This window comes from Sorex fumeus, unplaced genomic scaffold, assembly GCF_029834395.1.
Source record: "Sorex fumeus unplaced genomic scaffold, SorFum_2.1 ptg000086l, whole genome shotgun sequence".
Taxonomy (NCBI): Eukaryota; Metazoa; Chordata; class Mammalia; order Eulipotyphla; family Soricidae; genus Sorex; species Sorex fumeus.
Window position 1 is genome coordinate 11,049,404 of NW_026606143.1, and position 24,948 is coordinate 11,074,351.

At 41.3% G+C, this 24,948-nt stretch overlaps 2 protein-coding genes across 3 annotated transcripts in view; both read left to right on the top strand.

Annotated features, from left to right (window-relative positions):
• The window catches only part of RPGR (retinitis pigmentosa GTPase regulator), a 160,308-nt gene that overhangs the window by 57,600 nt on the left and 77,760 nt on the right, over window positions 1-24,948 (top strand). For both annotated transcript variants that reach the window (XR_008794859.1, XR_008794860.1), the window contains exon 18: window positions 8,209-8,280. The gene's annotated coding sequence lies outside the window, so the exon portion shown is untranslated. The remainder of the gene's footprint in view (window positions 1-8,208; window positions 8,281-24,948) is intronic.
• The window catches only part of SRPX (sushi repeat containing protein X-linked), a 152,699-nt gene continuing 135,984 nt past the window's right edge, over window positions 8,234-24,948 (top strand). The window contains exon 1 of the mRNA XM_056131228.1: window positions 8,234-8,280. The gene's annotated coding sequence lies outside the window, so the exon portion shown is untranslated. The remainder of the gene's footprint in view (window positions 8,281-24,948) is intronic.

Sequence of the window (24,948 nt, forward strand, 5' to 3'; positions counted from 1 at the left end):
AATTTTATTAAAGCACCATGATTTTCAAAGTTATTCATAGATGAGTTTTAGACAGACTGTTCCAGCTCCGATCCTAAAACCAGTATCAACTTCCCTCCACCTGTATTCCCAGGTTCTCTCCTCCTTTTCATCCCCAGCCTGCATCCGGACCGGCACCATTTTAAAATTTGATTGTTAAAGTGTGGGTCTCATTATTTCAGTGTTGTTGACTCTGTGGTTTGGATATTTAGCTATACCATTACTTGACACTGATATACCTAAATCCCCTTGACCCATAATGTCCCACTTCCTGTCTGTCTCTTCTCCCTCCCCCTCAATTTCTTTCTTTTTCTGTACTTTTCCTTATTCTCTGGAGCCAAGGGTGATCTAGGCACACCACCCCCTTTGCTGAACAGTCAGTCATGCAGTACTTGATTGAACTCGGGAGCAACAGTACAGTGGGTAGGGCATTTACCTTGCACACGGCCGACCCGGGTTCGAGTCCCAGCATCCCATACGGTCCCCCCAGCACCGCCAGGAGTAATTCCTAGGTGTCTGAAAGGAATTACCAGGAGTAATCTATGTGCATCGCTGGGTGTGACCCAAAAAGAAAAAAAAAGAATGAACTCAGGGCATTACATATGTAAGATATGTGTTTTATCCCATAAAATATATATATATTTTTTCTACCCCTCCCACCACCAATGCATTTTAAAATTTGGGCTCAATGCAAGTATTGTAAGTATTGTCAGATACTAGACAGGCAAGCATATTGTAGCTGCTGCTGCTGTACCATTATATTACTATTTTCTGCATCTGACCCAAGTATTCTCAGATCCTCCACTCTTCTAAAAAGAAACTAAAAATCTGGGTTTTTATGTGGACAATTATCCACTTGTATATAAACACGGGGAGAGCAAATCATATCTGGAGGCTACACTTGGCCTAGTAAGGGGAAAGAATGACCTCTCTTTTAAACAAAGTACATTATTTTGGCAGGAGAAATGTGTTCACAAGGAAAATATGTTGAAATGTTTCATTGGTCCCTGAATGTATCTCATTTGTAAGTCTTCCTCGTTTAAGCTCAGATTTTATGCAGGAAACGGAAGTTAAACAATTGGAGAAATAAAGTGCTTGCCTTTAGTCCAGCCAACACAGTTTTGATCCCAAGCACCATTTAAGGTTTCCCAAACATTTCCAGGGGTCATTCCTGAGCACAGAGCCAGAGATAGCACTTGTAGGTGTGATCAAAAATCAAAAACAGTATTGTTTTCTCTATTTTGATCACCAGAATCTTGTTTATAGTCATCAGGCAGAATAGCACATGGAAGAAACTTTCCCAACCAGAACTTCATGTAATCAACTTAGAAATTTACAGAGACTTATAAATATGTATATTTTGTTGTAAAGCCAAAGCATGATTTATACAAGAGTTACAACATTATCACTGAATAGGAACATGTGCATCATGCTCTTCTAAGTGCTTTCTTTTTATTAACTCAATCTTCACAACAAACGTTTGAGAAAAGTTGGATTTTGCATTATTATTATATAATTATATATATTATTGTGTGTGTGGTGCAGATGATTAAACAAAGATGATTAAACAAACACATGTGAGGCATGCTCTTTACTGCAGAGTCACATCCATGACTCCAAGGAAATTTTAATTTATTACCATTTTAAGATGTAGAAATAAGTCAGAGAAGATAACTATCTTATGTAAAAACAGATAGAATGCAAATGAATTTCTCACTTCACAGAACATATATTCTTTTTTTCAAAGTAGAGACCCACACCAAGAGGTTCCTAGGCAACCTGGGGCTATTCTTCATCTATGCAGGCATGACAGCATCAGTGTTCCCCAGTACTGGGGCCCAAGGGTGCTAAAGACCACCAGGGCCACTCCTAGAAAAACTAAGAGAACAGTAAGCAGTAGAGTGCAGCTCAGAGGCTCCCACTCAGCCTATGATCTTACCACTTATGCTGTCACTCAGACTCAAAGAACCTGTACTTTAAGGACTATACTTTTAAAAACCATATGGTACATCACTGCATTTTTATTTATTTTGTGGTATAAGGGATTGAATCCAGGGTCTCTTAAGAGGTACTCTATTGTTTCACTTGGTGCCTGGGCCCTGGCACTGTATTTTATTTTTTAAGTTCCTACACTAAGTTCCTTTTTCATTCTCTCAGAAGTAACGAATAATATCCTTAGTGAGGAGTGACTAAGAAATTGTCTTCATTTTTTTTGCTTTGGTTTGGTTTGGTTTGGGAGCCACATCCGGTGGTGCTCCGTCATTGTTCCTGGCTCTGGGATCAAGAGTGACCACTGACAGTGCTCAGCTGGCCATATATGGTCACAAGGATTCAAACCAGGATTCACCTCATGCAAAACAAGTGCCTTAACCCCTATACTGCCTCTCTGGCTCTGTATTCATTTTGATTATATATTTTTCTTGATGTTGCTCAAGTTCTGTTCATAAATTCTCCTCCTGATGACAATTCTCTGCTTCGAAGACAGTGCCAACTTCTGCAGGTCAACCCCATCACTGACGCAGGAGATAGAGATCGTTTCCTATTTGTCCTTATGTGGTCCAGTTGTCCTTGCTCTTGCCCACTTTGTATTCAGCTTTTATTTTGAACTGTTAGCCTCCAGAGAGTTCAACCTTATCACCATGTGCAAGAAGTTTTGGGGTTTTTTTGGTAGTTTGGTGACTTCATCCAGAGGTGTCCAGGGCTTACTCCTGGCTCTGTGCTTGGGGATCACTTCTGTCAATGCTTGGGCGACCAAATGAGGTGCTGGGGATTGAACCTGGGTAAGCTGCATGCAAGGCAGATGCCCTGCCCGCTTGTGTTATCTTTGCAAATCCAAAGGCTGCCTAAGCTCTACTCCTAATCATAAATTACAAATATTGTATTATATATAGTGGTTCTACTTTCTGAATCAGCTGCTAATTGACAGAATTGATTTATACTGATAGTAACTTAACAGTAAAGTCAGTGACTTCAACATACAAAAGTTGATTTTGAGTTCATGTTTTAAGTTCAGTATGAGCTAGCAAGATGGGTATTGGGGATGGTTCTGCTCTTTAAAGGCACTCATGGTCACCAGAGGCAATGACATTTCAACACTTGGGCTTCAAGATTGCAGAACACTAAGGGAATCTTAAATGCTTTGGTTTATATAGGAACTCTGGTCTTTACTGAGTCACCATGAGATACACGTTTACAAGACTGTTCATGATCAGGTTTCAGTCATACAATGTCCCAACACCTATCCCTATACTAGTGTACATTTCTCAACACCAATGACATCAGTTTCCCTCCTGCCAGCACCCACCCCCAGCCTGCCTCTACCACCTCCTCTTCCTCCTCCTCTTCCTTCTTCCTCCTTTCTTCTTCCTCCTCCTCCTTCTCCTCCCCCCCTTCTCCTCCCCCCTCCCTCCTCCCCTTTTGGGCATTATGGTTTGCAATACAGATACTGAAGGGTTATCATATTTGTTCCTTTACCTACTTTCAGCACGCAGTTCTTATCCACAGTAATCATTTCCTACTATGTCGTAGTAATCCCTTCTCTATCCCAATTGCCTTTTCCTCCAAGCACTTGAAGCAGTTTTCCAACCATGGACCAATCCTCCTGACCTTTGTTTCTACTGTCCTTGGATACTAGTATCATATTTATTTGCATCCCACAAATGAGTGCAGTCATTCTGTCTGTCCCTCTCCTTCTGACTCATTTCAACTCAGCATGCTACTCTTCTTGTCGATCCATTTATAAGTGAATTTCATGACTTCATTTTTCCTAATAGCTGCATAGCATTCCATTGTGTTGATGTGCTATAGTTTCTTTAAACAGTCATCAGTTCTCAGGCACATGGGTTGTTTCTAGATTCTGGCTATTGTGAATAGTGCTGCAATGAACATAGACATGCAGATGGCATTTCTGCAGTGTGTTTTTGTACCCCTGGAGTATATTCCCAGAAATTGTATTGCTGGATCATATGGAAGCTCAATTGCCAGCTTTTTGAGGATGCCCATACTGTTTTCTGAAAAGACTGGTCCAATCAGCATTCCCACCTTTCTCCCAATATCCATGCCAGAACTGGTTGCTTTTGCTCTTTTGGAATGTGGGCTGGAGTGATAGCACAGCGGGTAGGGCGTTCGCCTTACAAGCGGCCAACATGGCCGACCCGAGTTCGATTCCTCCGCCCCTCTCGGAGAGCCCGGCAAGCTACCGAGAGTATTCGATATGCCAAACACAGTAACAACAAAGTCTCCAATGGAGACGTTACTGGGCCCGCTCGAGCAAATCGATGATCAACGGGAGGGCCTTTACCTTTACCTTTACCTTACCAGTCTCTGTGGTGTGAGATGATATCTCGTTGTAGTTTTGATTTGCATCTCCCTGATGATTAGGGATGTAAAGCATGTTTTCATGTATCTCTGAGTCATTTGTATTTCTTCTTTGAGGAAGTTTCTGTTCATTTCTTCTCCCAATTTTTGATGGGGTTAAAGCTTTTTTTTTTTCATGTAAAATTCTACCAGTGCTTTATATATCTTGGATATTAACCCCTTATCAGATGAGTATTGGGTAAATATTTTTTCCCAATCTCTGGGCTGTCTTTGTATCTTGGTCTTGGTTTCTTTTGAGGTGCAGGAGCTTCTTAATTTAATGTAGTTGCATTTGTTATTACTTCCACTTGCTTGGTCAGTGGTGTTTCATCTTTGAACATGCCTTTAGCTTCAATGTCATGAAGGGTTCTGCCCACTTTTTTCTCCAGGTATCTTATAGATTCAGGTCTTGTATCAAGGTCTTTAATCCATTTGATCTGACTTTTGTGCCTGGAATTAGAAAGAGGTCTGGGTTCATTTTTTGCATGTAGTTGCCCAGTTTTACCAGCACCACTTGTTAGAGAGGCTTTCCTTGCTCCACTTCACATTTCTTGCTCCTTTATCAAAGACTAGGTGATAATATATTTTGAGTGTCAGTATCAGGATATTCGACTCTATTCCATTGATCTGCGGGTCTCTCTTTATTCCAGTACCATGCTATTTTAATTACTACTGCTTTGTAGTGCATTTTGAAGTTCAGGAAGTTGATTTTCCCATTTTCTTTTCCCCAAGGATTAATTTAGCTATCCTGTGGGTGTTTCATATGAATTTCAGGAGTGTTTGATCTATTTCTTTGAAAAATGTCATGGGTATCCTTATAAGGACTCATTAAATCTGTATAATGCTTTGGGGAGTATTGCTTTTTTTCAAAATGTTAAATCCTCCCAATCCATGACCAGGGGATGTGTTTCCATTTTCTTGTGTCCTTTTTTATTTCTTAAAGTAGTGTTTTTTTAGTTTTATTTGTATAGATCCTTCACATCTTTAGTTAAACTGATTCCAGGGCACTTGATTTTTCTGAGGCATGATTGTGAATGGTATTGTTTTTCTAATATCTCTCTTGTCTTTCATTATTTCATCTTCTATTTTGAGACATCTTCATAATGTTTTTCATAGAGACTGAATCAGACAACATACCCATTTCTTGCCATTTACCTCCCAAACACAAAACCATTTCATTTAAAAAGACATATGTACATCTGTTCATTGAAGCACTTTTTATAATAGGCACCATATGGAAACAATCCAAATGTCCAATGATTGATGAATGGGTAAAGAAGTTGTGGTCCATATAGTCAATGAAATATTATGCAGTCATAAGAAAAGATGAAATTTTGCAGTTCGCTACAATTTGGATGGAACTGAGGATGTCAGGCAAAATAAACCAGAGGCAGGAGGACAAACACTGGATGGCCACATTCATTTGTAGTGTACTGAGAAATAAAAGAAGAGACTAGATATTATCAAATTATGATGAACCCTTGACCCTAAATTACACAACTGAGAACATTGGGTGGGGAGTATGGGAATGATAAGTGGGTGGGGTAATGAGTGGGCAGAAGAATGATGAAGTGAACTGAAAGAAACAAAAGGACATTGGTGGGGTACAAAAGGACATTGGTGGAACATCTTGCACACTTTGATAGTCATGAAGTGAACTATACATCAATTCCATAAACATTAGCACAAAGTAAAAACAACTGTTATGTAAACAGGTAAAAATTTTTTAAAAAGGAAAAAATATTGTTCAGGTGAAAAAATTACAAGTGCTCCTTCTTCAAGCTCTTTGCTAAATAACTCCATTAAATAGTAAAGGGGACTTGTATGTGTAGAAAACATGGATATTCAATGGACAATAAATATCTCTACCTCAATCCCTACTTCTGTTCCTCAAAAATACCTTTACTTCCATCTTCCCTGTAATGCATGCTATGGTCCCCCATCTTGATCCCTCTCATCAGGTAAGTTTACATATCCTCAGCAGCTGCAAATAGTAGCCCATGGGACACCACAAGTTGCCCCCCACAAGTGGCTCTCCGGCTCCAGAATGACCATGATCCCAGAGGCACACAAACCAATCTGGGAACCCAGAAACTTTTGGCAGAAATGTGTCTGGACTATGCATTAAGTTATGGTGCCTTGCCCCCCCCCCCCGGGGTGGGAAAGGGTGTTTGTCCCTTCTGCCTTCCCCCGACCCTGCCCGGCTTGGTGGCCGTAGGCTCAGAGACTATTGGACAGCCAGGTATGAGCCGGCAGTGACAGGGCATCAGTGGCCTCATGGGATGGGGGGTGGAAATGGCCCGTCCTTCTTGCCCCGCCGACACCATGAATTGGCCCCCACGAGCGGTTCTATGGCTCCAGAATGGCTATGATCCCAAAGGCACACAAACCAATCTGGGAACCCAGCAGCTTTTGGCAGAAATCCCTCCAGACTTAATTAGTAAAATATCAGAAATCCAAAATTGCACAGCCGCTATTGCGGCCATGTGACATCATAAGCTCTTCATAACCTGCAATAGAAAACAAATTATCTAACGATGCCTTTTCAGCAGGTCTGATTGTTTGGGGAAAATTCTAAATAATAATGGTGCATCTTTTGTCAAAATAATAAATGTAATCAAAGTAGAGAGAGAGTTAAGTGGGAATCATCTGCCTCACAGGCAGGGGGTGGGGTGGAGTGGAATGGAGGGTATACTGGGGTTCTTGGTGGTGGAAAATGTGCACTGGTAAAGGGATGGGTGTTTGATCATTGTATGACTGAGACTTGATTAATTTTTTTAAATTTTTAAATTTTTTATTTTATTGAATCACCTTGAAATAGTTACAAGCTTTCATGTTTGGGTTACAATCACACAATGATCAAACACCCATGCCTCCACCAGTACACATTCCCCACGACCAATATCCCTGGTATACCCCCCCTTTCCCACCCTCCCCCTGCCTCCATGGGAGACATGATTCCCCATAATCTCTCTCTACTTTTGGGCATTATGGTTTGCAATACAGACACTGAGAAGTTATCACGTTTGGTCCTTTATCTGCTTTCTGCACACATCTCCCATCCCGAACCATTCCTCATGCCATCATTTTCTTAGAGATCCCTTCTCTATTCCAGCTGCCTTCTCCCCTTTGCTCATGATACAGGCTTCCAGCTATGGAGCAATCTTCCTGTCCTGTGCATTTACTATCGTTAGGTGTCAGCCTCATGTTATGTTGTTTCATATTTTACAAATGAGAGCAGTCCTTCTATGTCTTTCCCTCTCTTTCTGACTCATTTCACTTAGCATGATAATCTCCATGTCTATTCATTTATAAGCAAAGTTCATGACTTCATCTCTCCTGACAGCTGCATAATATTCCATTGTTTAGATGTACCAAAGTTTCTTTAGCCAGTCATCTGTTGTAGGGCACTTAGGTTGTTTCCAGATTTTGGCTATTCAGTGCTGCAATGAACATATAGTTGCAGATGTCATTTCTACTGTGCTTTTTTGCATCCTCCGTATATATTCTGAGAAGTGCTATTGCGGGTTCATGTGGAAGCTCAATTTCTAGTTTTTGAAGAACTGTCCATATTGTTTTCCAGAAAGACTGGACTAGTGGGCATTCCCACCAAAAGTGAAAAGAGTGTCCCTTTTTTCCCACATCCACGCCAGCACTGGTTGCTTTTGTGTTTGAATGTGTGCTAGTCTCTGTGGTGTGAGATATCTCATTGTTGTTTTGAGAGACTTAAACCTGAAAGTTCTGTAATTGTTCTCACGGTGATAAAATTTTAAAAAATACCTATCTAAGAAAAAAAATAGTAGCCCATGGCTCAACAGCTACCTTCTCTTCTAGAAAGCTGCCCTTGGCTAAGGATAGCTCCCTTGAACAGAAAGTGATGCTTCTATCCCTTCAGCCAATGACCAGGTAAGAGAGTTCCCAACATAATCTCCCTTGCTTCCACATGAGACTAATTCTGGTGCTCCAGTTATTCTCCATAGTATCAGATTGAAGTTAGTCTAGACCTAATAGTGTTTTGTTGCTTAGATATGGTTCCTATGCTCTAGCTTGAGAGAAGGATCTCTAAATTCCTTTATTCTGAAAACATGCCCCAGTAAATCACTTAAACAAGAATCTTAGAACTGCTTCAATCCACACACCTAATCCTTTCCATCATTCCCTTAAAGGCTACAACCAAAGCATTATATAACCAGTGAATCTAATGCATAATCCTGCATCGCTTTCGGGTGCATAGCAACTTTCATATCAGTACTAATCTTGGTCTAGTGGTCTTGATTCTTGGTCTAGAAACAAATTTTTAAAAACACTGGCTAGCTTGCTTTCCTAACGTGTATAATGACATAAATACACTCTATTTGTAATGGATAAGAAGAGCTGATCATAGAAGACAATGAAATATAGCTATTTCACACCCAGTTCTGCAAGTGACTCAGGCAATTTCTAAGGATGAAGGACATTCTGAACCATGCCCTGATTTTACTCTCTGTTCTCTGTTCTTTTGAGTCCCTAAATCTTTCCTCTAGATAACCTATTCCACCATGTTCCTTGCCATTTATGAAGTAGCTACTAAGGAACATACATACCCTCTTACAGTCTGTGGAGCATTCTCAGCTAACCTTAAAAGATTAGGAACTAAAAATTGGCTTTAGGTCTTAGTCAAAGTTTATTTTTGCTTTGTAAACAAAGTTTTGTTTATTCCAGCTTGTAACTTCACAAGACTCTTGCCCCCAAATTTATTAGACTTACTAATTGATAAATAAAATTAGCTATAACATATACTATTTAGCCATAGAATAGAATGAAGTAGTGGCACGACTACAATGTGGGTAAACCCTGAAAAATTATGCTAACTGAAGGTCAGAGATTATATAATTTTGCAGCACTATAACACTGTCATCCCATTGTTTATCGATTTGCTTGAGTGGGCACCAGTAATATTGTGAGACTTGTTACTGTTTTTGGCATATAGAATATGCCACAGAGAGCTTGCCAGGCTCTGCCATGCAGGCGGGATACTCTCGGTAGCCTGCCGGGTTCTCTGAGAGGGACAGAGGAATCGAACACCAGTCGGCTGCATGCAAGGCAACCGCCCTACCCGCTGTGCTTCAGCTAATAACTATATTTGTTACTTTGTAAAACTTCACATGTGAGAAGAAACTAGTAAGAATGAGGTTTTAGATTCAGGTGGTGAGGTTTTTTTTGATGATTTTTATAGTGCTGAAAATTAAACTCAAGACCTCAAATACAATGCATGTGTATTTCTACTGAGCCACACCCCAAGGAATTCTCCTTAGATGAAATATACAGAATAGGCAAATTCAGAGAGACAGGCAGATTAATGGCTTCTTGGGACAAGGAAGAGGGTGGGACTGGGATGCATGGACTGCTAATTGGAATAATGCATCTTTTTGAAATGTTATCATGGCGACATATGTACAACTTTTAAATATACTAACATCACTGAATTTTATCCTTAAAAAAATAAACTTAATAAAATGTTGAGTTGGTTTTTTAAGTATATTAAATATATTCAGTTTCACATAGCAACCAGCCTCATCTCTCTGGGGACATAGTGTATAGATCTGGCATGTAGTTTTCTATTTTCTAAGTCTTGTATATATACTTTTAGTCTTGACATAGTGGTGAGAATCCAGAAGAGGAAGGAGAAGGACATAATATTAAATCTTTTCTGAATAATTTGGGGGACTCATGTCCTGTGGTGCTCAGAGCCCACATCAGGCTCTACATTTAGAGGGTACACCTCAGGGACCAAATGTTCCGCTCGAATTCAAACCATTGCCACAGATACTGTGGTATGCAAGGCAAGTGCCTAATTCCTATACAGGCTCTCCAGGTCTTTTCTGAGTAATTTTATGCAAACAAGAGATTTTATTGAGGGCTGCAACCTTGATCTAGACTTTTTTGAAGTACAATTAATATACAGTGTAATAACAATAATAATCAGTAATCTGATTCTGGAGTGATAGCACAGCGGGTAGGGCGTTTGCCTTACAAGCGGCCAACATGGCCGACCCGAGTTCGATTCCTCCGCCCCTCTCGGAGAGCCCGGCAAGCTACCGAGAGTATTCGATATGCCAGACACAGTAACAACAAAGTCTCCAATGGAGACGTTACTGGGCCCGCTCGAGCAAATCGACGATCAACGGGAGGGCCTTTACCTTTAATCTGATTCTGGGCTGGAGTGATAGCACAGCGGGTAGGGTATTTGCCTTGCACGTGGCCGACCCGGGTTCAATTCCTCCGCCCCTCTCGGAGAGCCCAGCAAGCTGCCGAGAGTATCCCGCCCACACGGCAGAGCCTGGCAAGCTCCCTGTGGCATATTCGATATGCCAAAAACAGTAACGAAAACTCTCAAATGAAGATGTTATTGGTGCCCGCTCGAGCAAATTGATGAACAACGAAAGGACAGTGCTACATTGCTAATCTGATTCTTTTTAAAATGTTCAAGGATCTGTGCATGCGTCACCACATAATATAGTAAATACCTATCACACTACTGAGTTTACTTATCCCCTTCTGAAACCTCCACTTTTCTCTTCATCCCCCATGCAGCCACTGTTGTGTTTCCTCTTGCTATAGATTAGTTTGCATTTTGTTAAACTATAAAAATACAATTATTAAAATAAGCATTCTTTTTGATAAACAAACACTGTCCTCCCATTGTTCATCAATTTGCTTGAGCGGGCCCAGTAACATCTCTATTTTGAGACTTGTTGTTACTGTATTTGGCATATTGAAGATGTCACGGGTAGCTTCTCAGTGGTTTGCTGGGCTCTCCAAGAGGGGCAGAGGATTCGAACCCGGCTCAGCCAGGCTGGCTGTGTGCAAGGCAAATGCCCTACTGCTGTGCTATCGCTCCAGCCTCTTATCTTTTTGATAAGAAAAACATTATTCCAAATGGCACAATATTCAAATTTCAATTGTTTATGTACTGTACAGTTTGAGAGCTTATTTTAATAGATTTTTGTGTATTTTATTGGATTTTCTCCAGTGATAGTAATTTTATTTTTAAATATTTTTCCAGTTCTAATACCTTTATTTTTTTCTTTCCCAATTAAACTGTGTTTGTTACTGTATAAGAACTTTCAGTACAATTGAGAATACTAGTGGCAGGTGTGCACATCATGATCTTAAGTGAAAAACATTTAGTCATTCACCATAAGGTATGGTAGAACTTCAGTCTTATACTGTTATCAGAACATGGGACCAAGTAGTAACCTATCAACTCCATGCAATCAGCTCCCTTTCCCACCAAGTACATTAAGGAGAATTAAACAGAGCTGGGTCAGAATAGTACTGTAGCACTGTCCTCCCGTTGTTCATCCATTTGCTTGAGCAGGCACCAGTAACGTCTCCATTGTGAGACTTGTTGTTAGTGTTTTTGGCATATCGAATACGCCATGGGGAGCTTGCCAGGCTCTGCCATGCAGGAGGGATACTCTCGGTAGCTTGCCAGGCTCTCCAAGGGGTCAGAATAACTTCAGCAATTTTCCAACTCCTCCTCCTCTTTAATTTTAACAAAAGGAGAAAAAACTTCAAGCAGTCAACAGGACCTATTGCTATTAACATATAATTTTTCCTTTGTGGTCTATTGATGTGGTAAAACAAACTAGTTTGTACTCATAGGGGAAATTCCATCTGGTCAGGATGTACTGTGCTCTTTATGTTATATATGTTTTGGTTCAATTTGATAAACTTTAGGTAATTTTTAACACCTAGGATGATGAGGGAAATTGGTCTGAAATTTGTAAAGTCTTGGTCTGGTTTTGCTTTCAGAATAATGCTGGCATCTAGAATGAGTTGGAACGTAGTTCCTTCTCTTTGATTTTCTCTAAGGGCTTATGATAATCGTATTATTTCTTCCTTAAATGTTAGGTAGAGCATCACCTGTACCCAATATGGTCTCCCAAGCAACGCCAGGCTTGATCCTTGAGTACAGAGCCAAGAACAATGCCTGAGCATTGCCAGGGATGATTGAAAAAACCAAAAGCAAAAAAAAAATGCTAGGTAGAACACACTATTAAAAAGTCAACTGAGGGACTAGAGATACACATACACATGCACATGCACATGCACATACACACACATACATATACAGGATATAGGGTATTTTATCTTGCAAGAGCTGACCTGGGTTCAATCCCTGGCACCACATACGGTTCCTTATACCCCATATGACCACAGAGCTGGTAGTAACCCCTGATTACCTCTGGGTGTAACCCCAAAATCAAAATAATAATAATAATAATAATAATAATAAAATCAACTGAAACTGGACTTTTCTTTGTGTTAAGATTTGTTTTTCTTTTTTCTTCTTTAATTTTATTTATAGTTCACAATGAAGATTCATTTTTATAATGGAGTTCTCCCCACAACTGGTGCTTGTGTCACCAGAGCCACGCCCAATGGTGTTGGAGAGAGTGGGGAATACAGATGGAACTCAGAGCCTTGCATGTGCTAGGCATGTGCTCTACCACTTGAGCTATCTTCCTGGCCCCTGTGGGAAGTTTTTCTGTCTATATGTGTTGGCTTTTTTTGTTGTTGGTTGGTTGGGCTTTTGGTTTTTGGACCACACCCAGCGGTGTTCAGGGCTTACTCCTGGCTCTGTGATCAGAAATCACTCCTGTGGGCTCAGGAGACCATATGGGATTATGGGGTTGAAACGCAGGTGGGCCACTTGCAAAGCAAACACCCTACCTGCTTTAATATCACTCTGGCTCCCTATCCATGTTTACTCTTAAATGCTGAAGCCTAGGAATGATGGATGACACTTTTCAAGACGGAACCTAGCTGTGTGATTCTCTTAATTGCAAGACAGCTCAGAAATGTCAGGGAACACATCAGTATTTAGTGCTCAGTAAATGACTGTACCTTAATATCTTCTGGAACATTTATAGGAAAATTTATCTATATAAATAGTTGTTTAAAGTTTATTTTCAAGCCCTAAGTTTCAGCAACTATACTACTAGTCAGAATCATCCCTTTTCCTTTCAATACAGTTTTTACCATACATCTCTGGAAATAAGATCACATTCTCTGTGCTCTGGTTTTTACTGAGTGGAAACTCAGATTTATTTTCCTATGGCTTCTTCTCCACATGGGTACAGGAGAAAATTGAATCCCAGTTAGACTGTGGCAAAAATAAATTATTTCAAGATCTGATCCAAAATGAAAATAATTCCTTAGTCCTATGGAAACACAAATATCATGACTCTTCCTACAATACTATAAGTACTCTAGTGTCAGCAGCAGCTTCTCGGCTGCTAAACAGTTTAAATATTTCATATCTATCAATATTTGGGCCATGAAAACCTCAAAAAGTGAATTTTATTGATATCTAATACTCTTAACACTAGGGCTGGAGCAATAGCACAGCGGGTAGGGCATTTGCCTTGCATGCAGCTGACCCGGCCGACCCGGGTTTGATTCCTCCGCCCCTCTTGGAGAGCTCAGCAAGCTACCAAGAGTATCTCGCCCGCATGGCAAAGCCTGGCAAGCTACCCGTGACGTATTCGATATGCCAAACACAGTAACAAGTCTCACAATGGAGACATTACTGGTGACCGGTCAAGCAAATCGATGAACAATGGGAGGACAGTGCTACAGTGCTACTCTTAACACTAATTTCTGAAATCTGTCTGATAAGCTCATTTGATCATAAATTAACTGACTGGAAGTTACCTTCCTCAGAACCCTTGTCAGGATGCTATAAACAGAGACCCACTATGTAGGGCTTATTCAAAGTATGTTTTTCTTTCAGAGCACAGTTCAGAAATATGTACCCCAAGACTAGCAAATCTGCTCTGTGACCCTCTGTAGGGGTCTTCCATTCATTTCATGGCTCAGGATGGCTTGAGTTTACGTCTCATTTTCCAGCCAAGGAAATTCATGAATTGTCCATTGTAGGAGGGCATCTTAGAAATAGCATAGATTACTTCTGCTTACATCCAGTGCTGAAACCTAAACTCATTCTCCTGATCACACCCAATTGTAAAAGGGGGCTGAAATATCATTCTAAACTGAGAATCTATACCTTGCTGAAATTTAGATGTTCTACTGCTAAGGAGACCAATGGAAAATGAGTAGGAGTGCAAAGGGAAAAGATTTGGGTGTGACCTAAAACCAAACAAAAATTCCAACCGTTTTTCTCATATTTCTCACTTGATCTAGATTCAAGGACTGAATAGCCAAGTAGAGGTGCCTGTCTTATATTGTATAGGAGACTGCATGGAAGGGTCACATGTGTATATTATCTCCTGTACTCCCTTGGACATGTATAGTTGGAAGAAGAGCCATTTGGATTTCTTTTACCACCAGGTTTTTCACAATAGGTAGGGGGTAGTTCCCCAGAAAGAAATATAGGCATTAATTTGAAGGAGTGTTGAGCTATCAGAAAACATATATCTACTATGTGTATGTGTGTGTGTGTCTTAAAATATTTGCTGGGATACTGGTTCCATCATTTACTTGGTCATCTTCAAACAAGACTGGCTGCTATTTTTTTTTTTGCTTTTTGGGCCACACCCGGCGATGCACAGGGGTTACTCCTGGCTCATGCACTCAGGAATTACTCCTGGCGGTGCTCGGGGGACCATATGGGATGCTAGGAATCGAACCTGGGTCACCCACATGCAAGGCAAACGCTCTCCCCACTGAGGAGGCTATCACTTCAGCCACAGCTACCTTAGTTTTTAATGGGCCCCAGGCAATGAATAGGTTGGGTTCCTGAAGTTATCAACATCTGAAATAAAAGATCAGATCAATTAGACTGAGTGGTGTCACTTTGAAGTGATTAGATGAGGGTCCTTTATGACTCAAGTAAGGACAGAGTGGTTTGCTGTCTTAGAAAACATAAGTTAAAGCAACAGAAACTGAAGCAACATAATGCCATATCCATTTCTATCATAAAAAGTGGAAAAGAATAACTCCTTCACCCATGAGTTTGGTTATTAGAAAATGACTTCCTGGATCTGGAGAGATAGCACAGCGGGTAGGGCGTTTGCCTTGCACACGGCCGACACTGGGTTCGATTCCCAGCATCCCATATGGTCCCCTGAGCACCGCCAGGAGTAACTCCTGAGTGCAGAGTCAGGAATAACCCCTGTTCATTGCCAGATGTGACCCAAAAAGCAAAAATAAAAAAAGAAAGAAAATGACTTCCTGAGTCCTGATTTTTCTAATGGATAAATGGATAGAAACACCAAGCTGCCTCTCTGGTTTTCTCAGTACAGATTGGAAAAGCTTCAGCCAATCCACTGAAGGCATCAATAAGAATCATTGTATCTTGAGCATTTGATAATTTGCATGAAGTCAAGCTGCCAATCCTCCTCTGGATAAGTTCATTGATGCCAAACAGGTGGTGTTAGGAGAAGAGGCCCAAGACTTCCACTAGATTCATTAATGTCACAGAAAGCACAGTTCAGAGTTATTTCTCTATTACTGTCTTATTCAGTTCCTTCCATTGGAAAATGGTTTTTACTAATGTTGTTAAAGTATCTCTTTCTTTGTGGGAAGCTTCATGTAACCCTTTAATGATATCCCACTGCATTGGTCCAGGGATTAGCAATTTTCCTTGTTTGGTAAACTGTCCATCAACTTCCTTTTGGAAACCTCATTCCAATGCCCATTCTTCCTCTTCTGCAGAGTATTCTGGCTTAGGGGAAACACCCTCTGCATGGGGTATTAATCCCATGATGGAACAAGAACTAAGAACTGTTAAAAAATTTTGGTCTCTCCAAACGACTATGTGTTCATAGAACTAAGAATACTTAAAACTAGTTTAGATGTCCACTCTCGGCACTTTAGCCAATTGACAGGCTGGGGGAAAGCAATTAATTCTGTCCTTTGAGCCGAGGTTCCCCCTGGTAAAGCTCTGACTTCCAACACCCCCATCAGACTGGTGTCAGCATGTACAACACTGAGTTCCTTTATAGACTAAACTGCTTACCCACAGTCAGTAAACAAAGTTTTATCTGGATTACCCAAAGTGGGTACCTTTTAGGGACTGGAGCGATAGCAAAGTGGGTAGGGCGTTTACTTTACACGCCGCGGACCCGTGTTCGATTCCCAGCATCCCATATGATCCCCTGAGCACCTCCAGGAGTAATTCCTGAGTTCAGAGCCAGGAGTAAACCCTGTGCATTGCCGGGTGTGACCCAAAAACCAAAAAAAAGTGTGTACCTTTTAAATCAAGCCTATTAGAATACATTTTTTCTATCACCTCTGTAGAATTAGAATCTGATTCTTACAAAAAGCAAGTTACAGAAACATGGTTTTCTCTCCACCTTCATTTTAAATTTGCCAGATGATTTAACAAACCTGACTTATTCTTTTGCATAAATAGAGAAGATTGGAGAACTCTCCATTTGGGGCACCGCATTATTTATTGAGAAGTACTGGGGGTTGGTACAGGAGACACACCAATAGGAGCACTAATTTTTTTTTAATCTGACACATCAGAGTTACCCAGGTCTGGCCAAAAGATGTGAAGATCAGGTCCCACGATGAACTGGAGGTGGCCTTGAGCCTTCAGGTTGAACTGGAAGTGGCTTCAGGCCTCTCGCCTTCCATAGGAGTGTCCTTAGCAGGAAGGAGTCCATCCCATCCCTTCTTCAGGACTGGGAGATATCCTGGTTTCCAGTTTTCTCTTGCTGCTGAGAGTAGGGCCCGGACTGAGTCATTGCAGATTTCCAGATTCTTCATTTTCCATAGCACAGAGGATTTCCAGTCCTTCCTTGAGCTGGCCTGCCTCTAGGGTTCCCCTGCGGATTGTAGGGTACTTGAAACAGTACCTGTTAAATAACCGCTCCTGATGTTTAGACTAATCCCTTGGCTCTTTCCCTGAAAGAGGGCTTTGATCTTACATAGCTGATTTTCCTGTCTGCATGGGGGTAGACTTTATTACAGAGAGGTAAGACTTTTATCTGAATTTATGCAGACCACATAGTGCCATGAAGCATCAAAAACATACTGAAGGTACAAAGAAGAGAAAAGCAAACATTTCACTTTACTCACAATGAGATGCAATACACCCATTTGCTGTGGGTCCTAGTCAAAAGAAGCTAACATCTGTAGAGATAAACATCATGTTTAACTCATTCAATGATGCCATGTTGAAAACCTTTATTTGCCATTATCTGAGAGCACTGTATCAGGATTCTTGATAATCCATCTAATATCTTTTCCATAGATCTTGCCAAAAGGCACTAGAACAATTCTGTAGATGTAATTCAAAGAGTTTCTTATAAACAATACAGTTTGATCATTCCTTTCCTTAAAACACAACCTCAAACTTCTACACATTCCTTCCCATTCATTCTGTCCTGTAACTTTCCTTCATCCCTCTTCAAAATCAACTTCACTTTAACAGGATTCCCTTTTCCCAACTGATGATATCTCCATCCATTACCTTTCTTACTTAAAACATACATGTAGACTCCTCTAGTCACATCCCACAAGTTTTAAACTCCTTATTTTACTGAACTTAGTACAACATGATCTCCCATGTTTGGACACAAGTTTCTAATCATCTCATTTAACACGACAAAACTGTACTCTGCAGTACTAATTTCAAATGCATTATATCAGTTCTATGGATATTCAAAAATTATTCTATGGATATTAAAGAGTCTCACAATTTAAGTTCTTATAATTTATATTCACTTAGCAAAAGCTCACTTCACATTAGAAATTAACCAGGGACATCTTTAGAATTCTGATTTCTAGGAAAACACAGATATGAAAGGATTAAAACACTCATAGATTACCATGAAATGGTAAGGACTTCACGCCTGTGGACAAAGCTCTCTTAAGGTCAGGACTGGTTGATACCTGGTGACAAAGTGTGTGATTCCCTTCACGCAGGGCCTGTTCGGTGCTCTTGAGCTGCTTCCCCACCCGAGACGGCCGTTGCCTTGGGCAGAGAAAGGAGGAACAAAGACCAAGCTGGTTGATGAATCACTGTATCACTGTCCTCCTGTTGTTCATCGATTTTCTAGAGCGGGCCCAGTAACGTCTCCATCATGAAACTTTGTTTTTACTATGTTTGGCATATTGAATACATCCCGGGTAGCTTGCCAGGTTGATGAATAGTTGCCGTTTATTCCAACTCTCCTCCAGCTCTCTCCAACGCGTCTCTTTAACTTGCTCCACAACACCTTCAATCCCTGCAGCCTCTATGTCGCACTCTCTCCAATCCAACAGCAACATCTCTCTTTTCAATCTCCCGCAGCCCTCTGTCTCTTCTCTCCCCATGCCTCCCCAACCACGCCTCCCCAGGAAGCGCAATCAACATGTTTTTCCAGTCTTCCCAACCACCTGCGGCCCACAAGGGCAAAACAGCCCTTAAGGTGTTTCTCCTCTCCTTAGAGCAGCAACTTAATTAACATCTTTAATTCTACTTCCTAATATTTACCATTCTGTTTGAACACAGTAATAGACACATTTAGGCTTGTAGGGTGACTCTCCTGGGGACATCTCACCACAGACTCTGACTACAGTGCTTAGGTCGGATTAATCATTCCTAACCCCAACAAGGTTTGAATCTGGTTATTACTTTTTAGATCATGACAGCATTTGTCCATGACCATGCTCTTAACTTATATAGTTAAGCATTATGGCACTTTGGCCAGACCCATTTCAATGCCAGGGTAGCTCACCACTTGCCCTGGGTCCATCCAGTCCCTTGTCGGGACCCTGCTTTGGGGGATCTAGGAAGTAAGGGGAACTGAGAAGTTGAGCGAGCAGATGTCCAGGAGGTAATATTATCTGGAGTCGGTTAACTCCCAAGTTATAGGCTTATCTTTTCAACTGTCTTTCTATGTCCATACAAAAAGTAATTGCTCTGATGTAACTAACCATGCAAAGGGCATTAAGGAGAAGAGAAAAACAATATTTACAAGTCAGCAGAGTCTTATCAGGAGGCAAAGGTAATTGACAGGTTGGGGAAGCAATCAAACCCAAGCTCCCTGAGGCCAGGGAGGAAGGGCAAGCCAATGTTATCCTCCAACAAAGCTTACATGAAATAAAGTTATCCTAGTAATTGGCTGAGGCTTGTAAGATAATGCCTTGCATTCTCTGAGCTCTTATTTCACTTGAGTTTCAGGCTCTAGTTCCTCAGCTTTTTCTAGATAGTATAGGTTCTGAAGTTCAAAAGAATTTCAGCTGTTCAAAACCATTAATGTTCTTACAATAAGAAATTTAGAATGAGATTTTCAATTTCTCTGGAGGCTCAACATTCTGATGAGAAATCTTTATTTATTTATTTATTTATTTATGTAGGAGTACTGCTATTTTTTTCAGCCACTGATTAGATGATTGAATTGTGCATGAACTCCACCTTACTTTTTTTCATTTTTTATAATTTTATTTATTGAATCACCATGAGAGCAGTTACAAAGCTTCCGGGTCTTAGTCTCGGTCATACAATGAAACACCCATACCTTCACCAGTGCCCATTCTTCACCCCCAACAACCCCAGTATACCCCCATCCCACACCCTCCCCCTACCTGTGGGGCAGATGATTTTCACATTACTCTCTTTCTCTCTACTCTGATCACATTCAATATTTCGACACCAGACCCACCATTATTATTTGGGATTTTACCCCAACACTGAGATCTGCCAAAAGGCAACAGTAGACAATTTGTTTTCTGTTGCTGGTTATGAATAACATATGATGTGGCGTGGCTGCAGTAGTGGCCACGCGATTTTGAAATTCCGAAATTTTAACACTTAAATCTGGAGGGATTTTTGCCAAAACCTGCTGGGTTCCGAGATTTGCTCCTGAGTCTCTTGGATCATGGCCGTTAAGCAGCTTGATCAGGAGCCAGAGAGGCCGTTCGTGGGCGATGACTTGTGGTCTTGTTGGGGTGGGGAGGACAGGACTGGCTCCACCCCCATCCCGTGAGACCCCAAATGTCTCGTCACTGTGGGCCCAAACCTGACTGTCCAATGGCCTCTGGAGGATGATGGCCACCGAGCCGCCAGGGGGAAGCAGGCTGAGGGACAACACCCTTTCTCCCCTGGGGTGGCCTGGCGACAGTAACCTACTGCATGGTCCAGATGCAGAGAATATTTTTTTTAAACCTGGTCTAACAAGTTCCAAAAACACCAAACTTTTCAAATTGCTGGATTTAAATATCACTTTGGCCTCTTGTGATGATGATGCTGCTTATCTAGGCCTAAGGATTTCTACTTCTGATTTCAACCTGGCTCTAACATTCCAGTGTTCCATGCATACAGACAGATGATGAACTGACTCCAAACACCACATGTACATGTATACATGTATACAGTTAATCTATCTTTCTTTCTTTTTGTTTTTTTGCTTTTTGGGTCACACCCAGTGATGCACAGGGGTTACTCCTGGCTCTTCACTCAGGAATTACTCCTGGCAGTGCCCAGGGAACCATATGGGATGCTGGGAATCGAATCCAGGTTGGTCACGTGCAAGGCAAACACTCTACCCACTGTGCTATAGCTCCAGCCCCACAGTTGATTTTTCTGACCCTTCAAAAATGTCAGGGAGAAAACTGATGGACTGAGAAAGGAAGGGGCAGTTCCTAGGGCAAAGTTATCTTTGTCGGCCAGTTGGGAATCTTGCCCCCCCCATTTCCCAGATTGATCAGCCTGTACCTGCTTGTTAAAAATGGGTGCTTTGACCTATTTCTAATATTAATATCTTCTTCCCCATCCATTGGATGTTTTCCAGACCTTATCCTGATTTATCCCTCCTTCGGCTTAGAAATCTTGGGATGCAAGTGACATAGACCTAACTTAAGTGATGTAAGCAGTAAGGATGCATCTGAGCACCTGTATCAAGCTTTGGGTAGGCTCTGGACACCATGTATTTTAGCTCTGGTTTTATTTCTCTGGTAGTTCATTTATTTCAACCCTTTTCCCATAAGTTGACTCCAATCATAAGATGGTTGTGAAAAGGCAGCTGCATTCAAGGTGTCACATCCATATATTCGACACAGTGGAAACAGGGAATTTTCTTTCTTCTGTCTGATTCTTTCAGGAGTATAGTTCTAATGTGGTGATGTGCTGTCTATATCGCTTTTCAGGATGGAAGGACTTACTCTCCAGCTCCTTGGGAGTATTTCTATCAGAGAGCTGACAGCTGTCTGTCCTTTTCAGAAGTGCTCTTTGCTGAAGATAATTACATTACCCACATTTGTATTTCCTTCCTGAGAACAGTCTCTAATGAGTAACCTAGTAACTGTTTGGCACTGGTGTATTAAAGCCCCATCTCCTCACCCTAAATCTCCAGGACCATTTCAGAGTCCCTCGTTAGCTCAGATGAGGCTTTCACTGGGACTTCTTCAAAGCTGGACTTATCCCTCTGCCCCCTCATGTTGCTTTCTCTTTTGTAGGTATAGATTCTGAATGTATACCTTTAGGAGCATCTTATGTGCTTGTCACTATCTCAGAATGTCCTTTTCAGAGAACATGATTTGCAGCAAGAAATGAAGAAATATAAATAAATGGGTGCATTATCAGAAAAAATTTAAATCTCTCTCAGCCCCTTACATGTCAGATAATTTTTTTTGCTTTTTAATTTGGAGGGGGGTCACACCCGGCGATGCACAGGGGTAACTCCTGGCTCTGTGCTCAGGAATTACCCCTGGCGGTGCTCAGGGGACCATATGGGATGCTGGAAATCGAACTTGGGTCGGCCACGTGCAAGGCAAACGCCCTATCCGCTGTGCTATTGCTCCAGCCCCAATGTCAGATAATTTTAATCAATGATACAAAACTATATGTAGTGGGGCTAGTAATGCACAGAATTCCTAAAGATCCACATTTATGAATTCTCAGTGTTTAGCTGGTAATGAAAGAAATTTTAAGAATTTGAGTGTCGTTGAATCACCTTGGAGAGAGTAGGCAGATTTTCATTCAGCATTCGTTGTTGGTAATTGGGTTACCAATGTTGGTAATTCAACATTCATCAGGAACTGATGTGTAGGCAGAGAGAAATAAGCATCCAGAGAGGTTGAAAGTATGGCATTGTTTTGTGGGATCCAAAGATGATTGTTAGTGTTGTTGTAAGTGACAAGAAGTCATCAGTATTAACTGTTTCTGATAAGTGTATAAAACTGAAAACTAGGGGGCCAGAGAGAGAGAAAGAGAGAGACAGGGAGTACAGGGCTTAAGGTGCTTGCATATAAAAGACCTTAGTTTTATCCCTGGCACTGCTTAGTCTCCCAAGCACCACCAGAATGACTCTCCAAGCACAGAGTCAAGGAGTACACCCCTGAGCACAGAGCCAGAAGTAGACTGGCAAGCACAGGGAGTAGAGCCCCAAGTACAGAGTCCAGAGTAGCACCACTGGTTGTATTTTTCCCACCCAAATGAGGGTTAAATATGTCTATTGGTGTAAAGAGCAGGTTATGAAACAAAGACTTGTTTCAGAAAAACAATGTGGACAGATTCATATTGGAGTAGATTGATGGAGGTAGGGAGTTTATACAACTTTTACAGAAGGGTAAAACATTGGAAGACAACAATATTATAGACCTATCATGTAATATCATCTATTTAAGAATATGATATACCAAGCATTGGGCTACATTGTATAAGATAATACTTAAGACACACATCACTGTGCATTCTCTTCTAAAGAAAAAGAGAACATGAGGCAAGTGGGAAAAGTCCATAAATCATATTTTGCAATCAAAAATTGAACTTGCTCCAGCAGAGAGAGAGAGAGAGAGAGAGAGAGAGAGAGAGAGAGAAGAACCAAGGGTTAGGCAGGAAAGTTTCATGTAGTTGCCTGAGAAATGTTTGTAGAATCTCAATGTTGAAAGCTCAGCATGTTTATTAAGCTTGGGTGTGTTCAAGTCTTTTAGGACCTTTCAGTAACTTTTCCATGCCTCCACTTTCCCTTGGCTCTTCAACTGATCCTTGCAAAGCATTTGGAACAAAAGAGTACAACAGAATTTTATTAAAAAGCATTTGATTAGTTATCACACACAGCATGATACAACTCACGATGGACTGTTAACTCATTGTTTCTAAACTTGGCTTGCTTTTGTGCTTGGCTGAAGCTCTTAAAATCTTGGCCAGACAGCAGGCTTTCTATGTGTATTTTGACTTCCTTTAGAACCACAACCTTTGGGAGAGATCTGTAGAAACAGCAGGAGAAAGGGCATGGGTACAACCATGCAGATAGGCAGTCTGCACTGTGAAGCCACATACCTAGAGAACTCAGCTGAAAGCTCATCTTCAGCTTCCAAGACTTAATTTTTGAGTTGAGGCCCTGGCAGTGATGCTGACCTCTGGGATGCTTACAATAGAATGAATAAAAGTATTCCTTCTTATCCACACATCTTTCTTTGACTTGAAACCTATACAACTAGTGCTTTGGGAATGAAGCAGAGTTCTAAAAGCCAGAGACCAGCGATTGTGCCAACATCAACAGAAGTAAAAGGGATTTCAAATGGAGAGACAATCCAATCTGTTGAAACCTGTTGTCTCATCTTTAACTTTGGCAGCCCAAGAATAGTTTTGAAAATTGGGGCCAGAGTGATAGTACAGGGGTAGGGCATTTACCTTGTATGTGGCTGACCCCGGTATCCCATATGGCCCCCCAGGCCAGGAGTAATTCCTCAGTGCAGAGCCAGGAGTAACCCCTGAGCATCACTGGGTGTGACCCAAAAAGCAAAAACTAAATAAATGAAGGACTGGAGTATAGGGGTTATGGGGTTTGTCTTACGTGTGACCTATCCCAGTTCAAATTCCCAGCACCACATCTGCTCTCCCAAGAACCAACAGGGTCCACTCCTGATCATAAAGCCAGGAATACCCCTGAACACTGCAGGATGTAGGCTACAATTCATTTTAAAGAAAAGAATGGATGGTAGAACCAGAATGACCCTGAGCAGACTAGAACTGGGACTTGTTTGGGGAATCAATCCCACAGTAGTTGAATGGAGGCATCTCTCTGAGGATTGTGGGTTGTTTTGTTTTGGAGCCACACCTGGCAGTGTCCAGGGCTTACTCCTGGCTCTGTGCTCAGGGATCACTTGTGGTGTTTAGATGACTATATAGGGTTCTGGGGATTGAATCAGAGTAGGATGAGTGTAAGACAAGTGCCTCACTTGCTGTAATATTCCTCCAATCCCACTGAGGATGGGGGTGGTTTTTTAAAAAAAATATTGAATCACTGTTATATAGACTCTTAAAAAGCTGTTCATGATTAGGTTTCAGTGATACAGTGTTCCAACACCCATCCTTCCACCAGTTCACATTTACCAGCACCAGTGTCCCCAGTTTCCCTCCTATCACCCCTAATCCCCAGCCTGCCTCTATGGCAGGTGCTTCTCTTCTCTTCTCTCTCTCATTCTCTCTTTTCTTTTTGAGCACTGTGGTTTGCAATACAGATACTGACATATCCTTTTACCTAATTTTAGCACTCAGTTCTTGTCTAGAGTGATCATTTCCAATTATTATTGTCGTACTGTTTCCTGCTCTTTCTTACCTACCCTCTGCCTCCCACACACTTGTGGTTGATTCCAACCATTGACCAGTCCTCCTAGACTCTGTTTTCC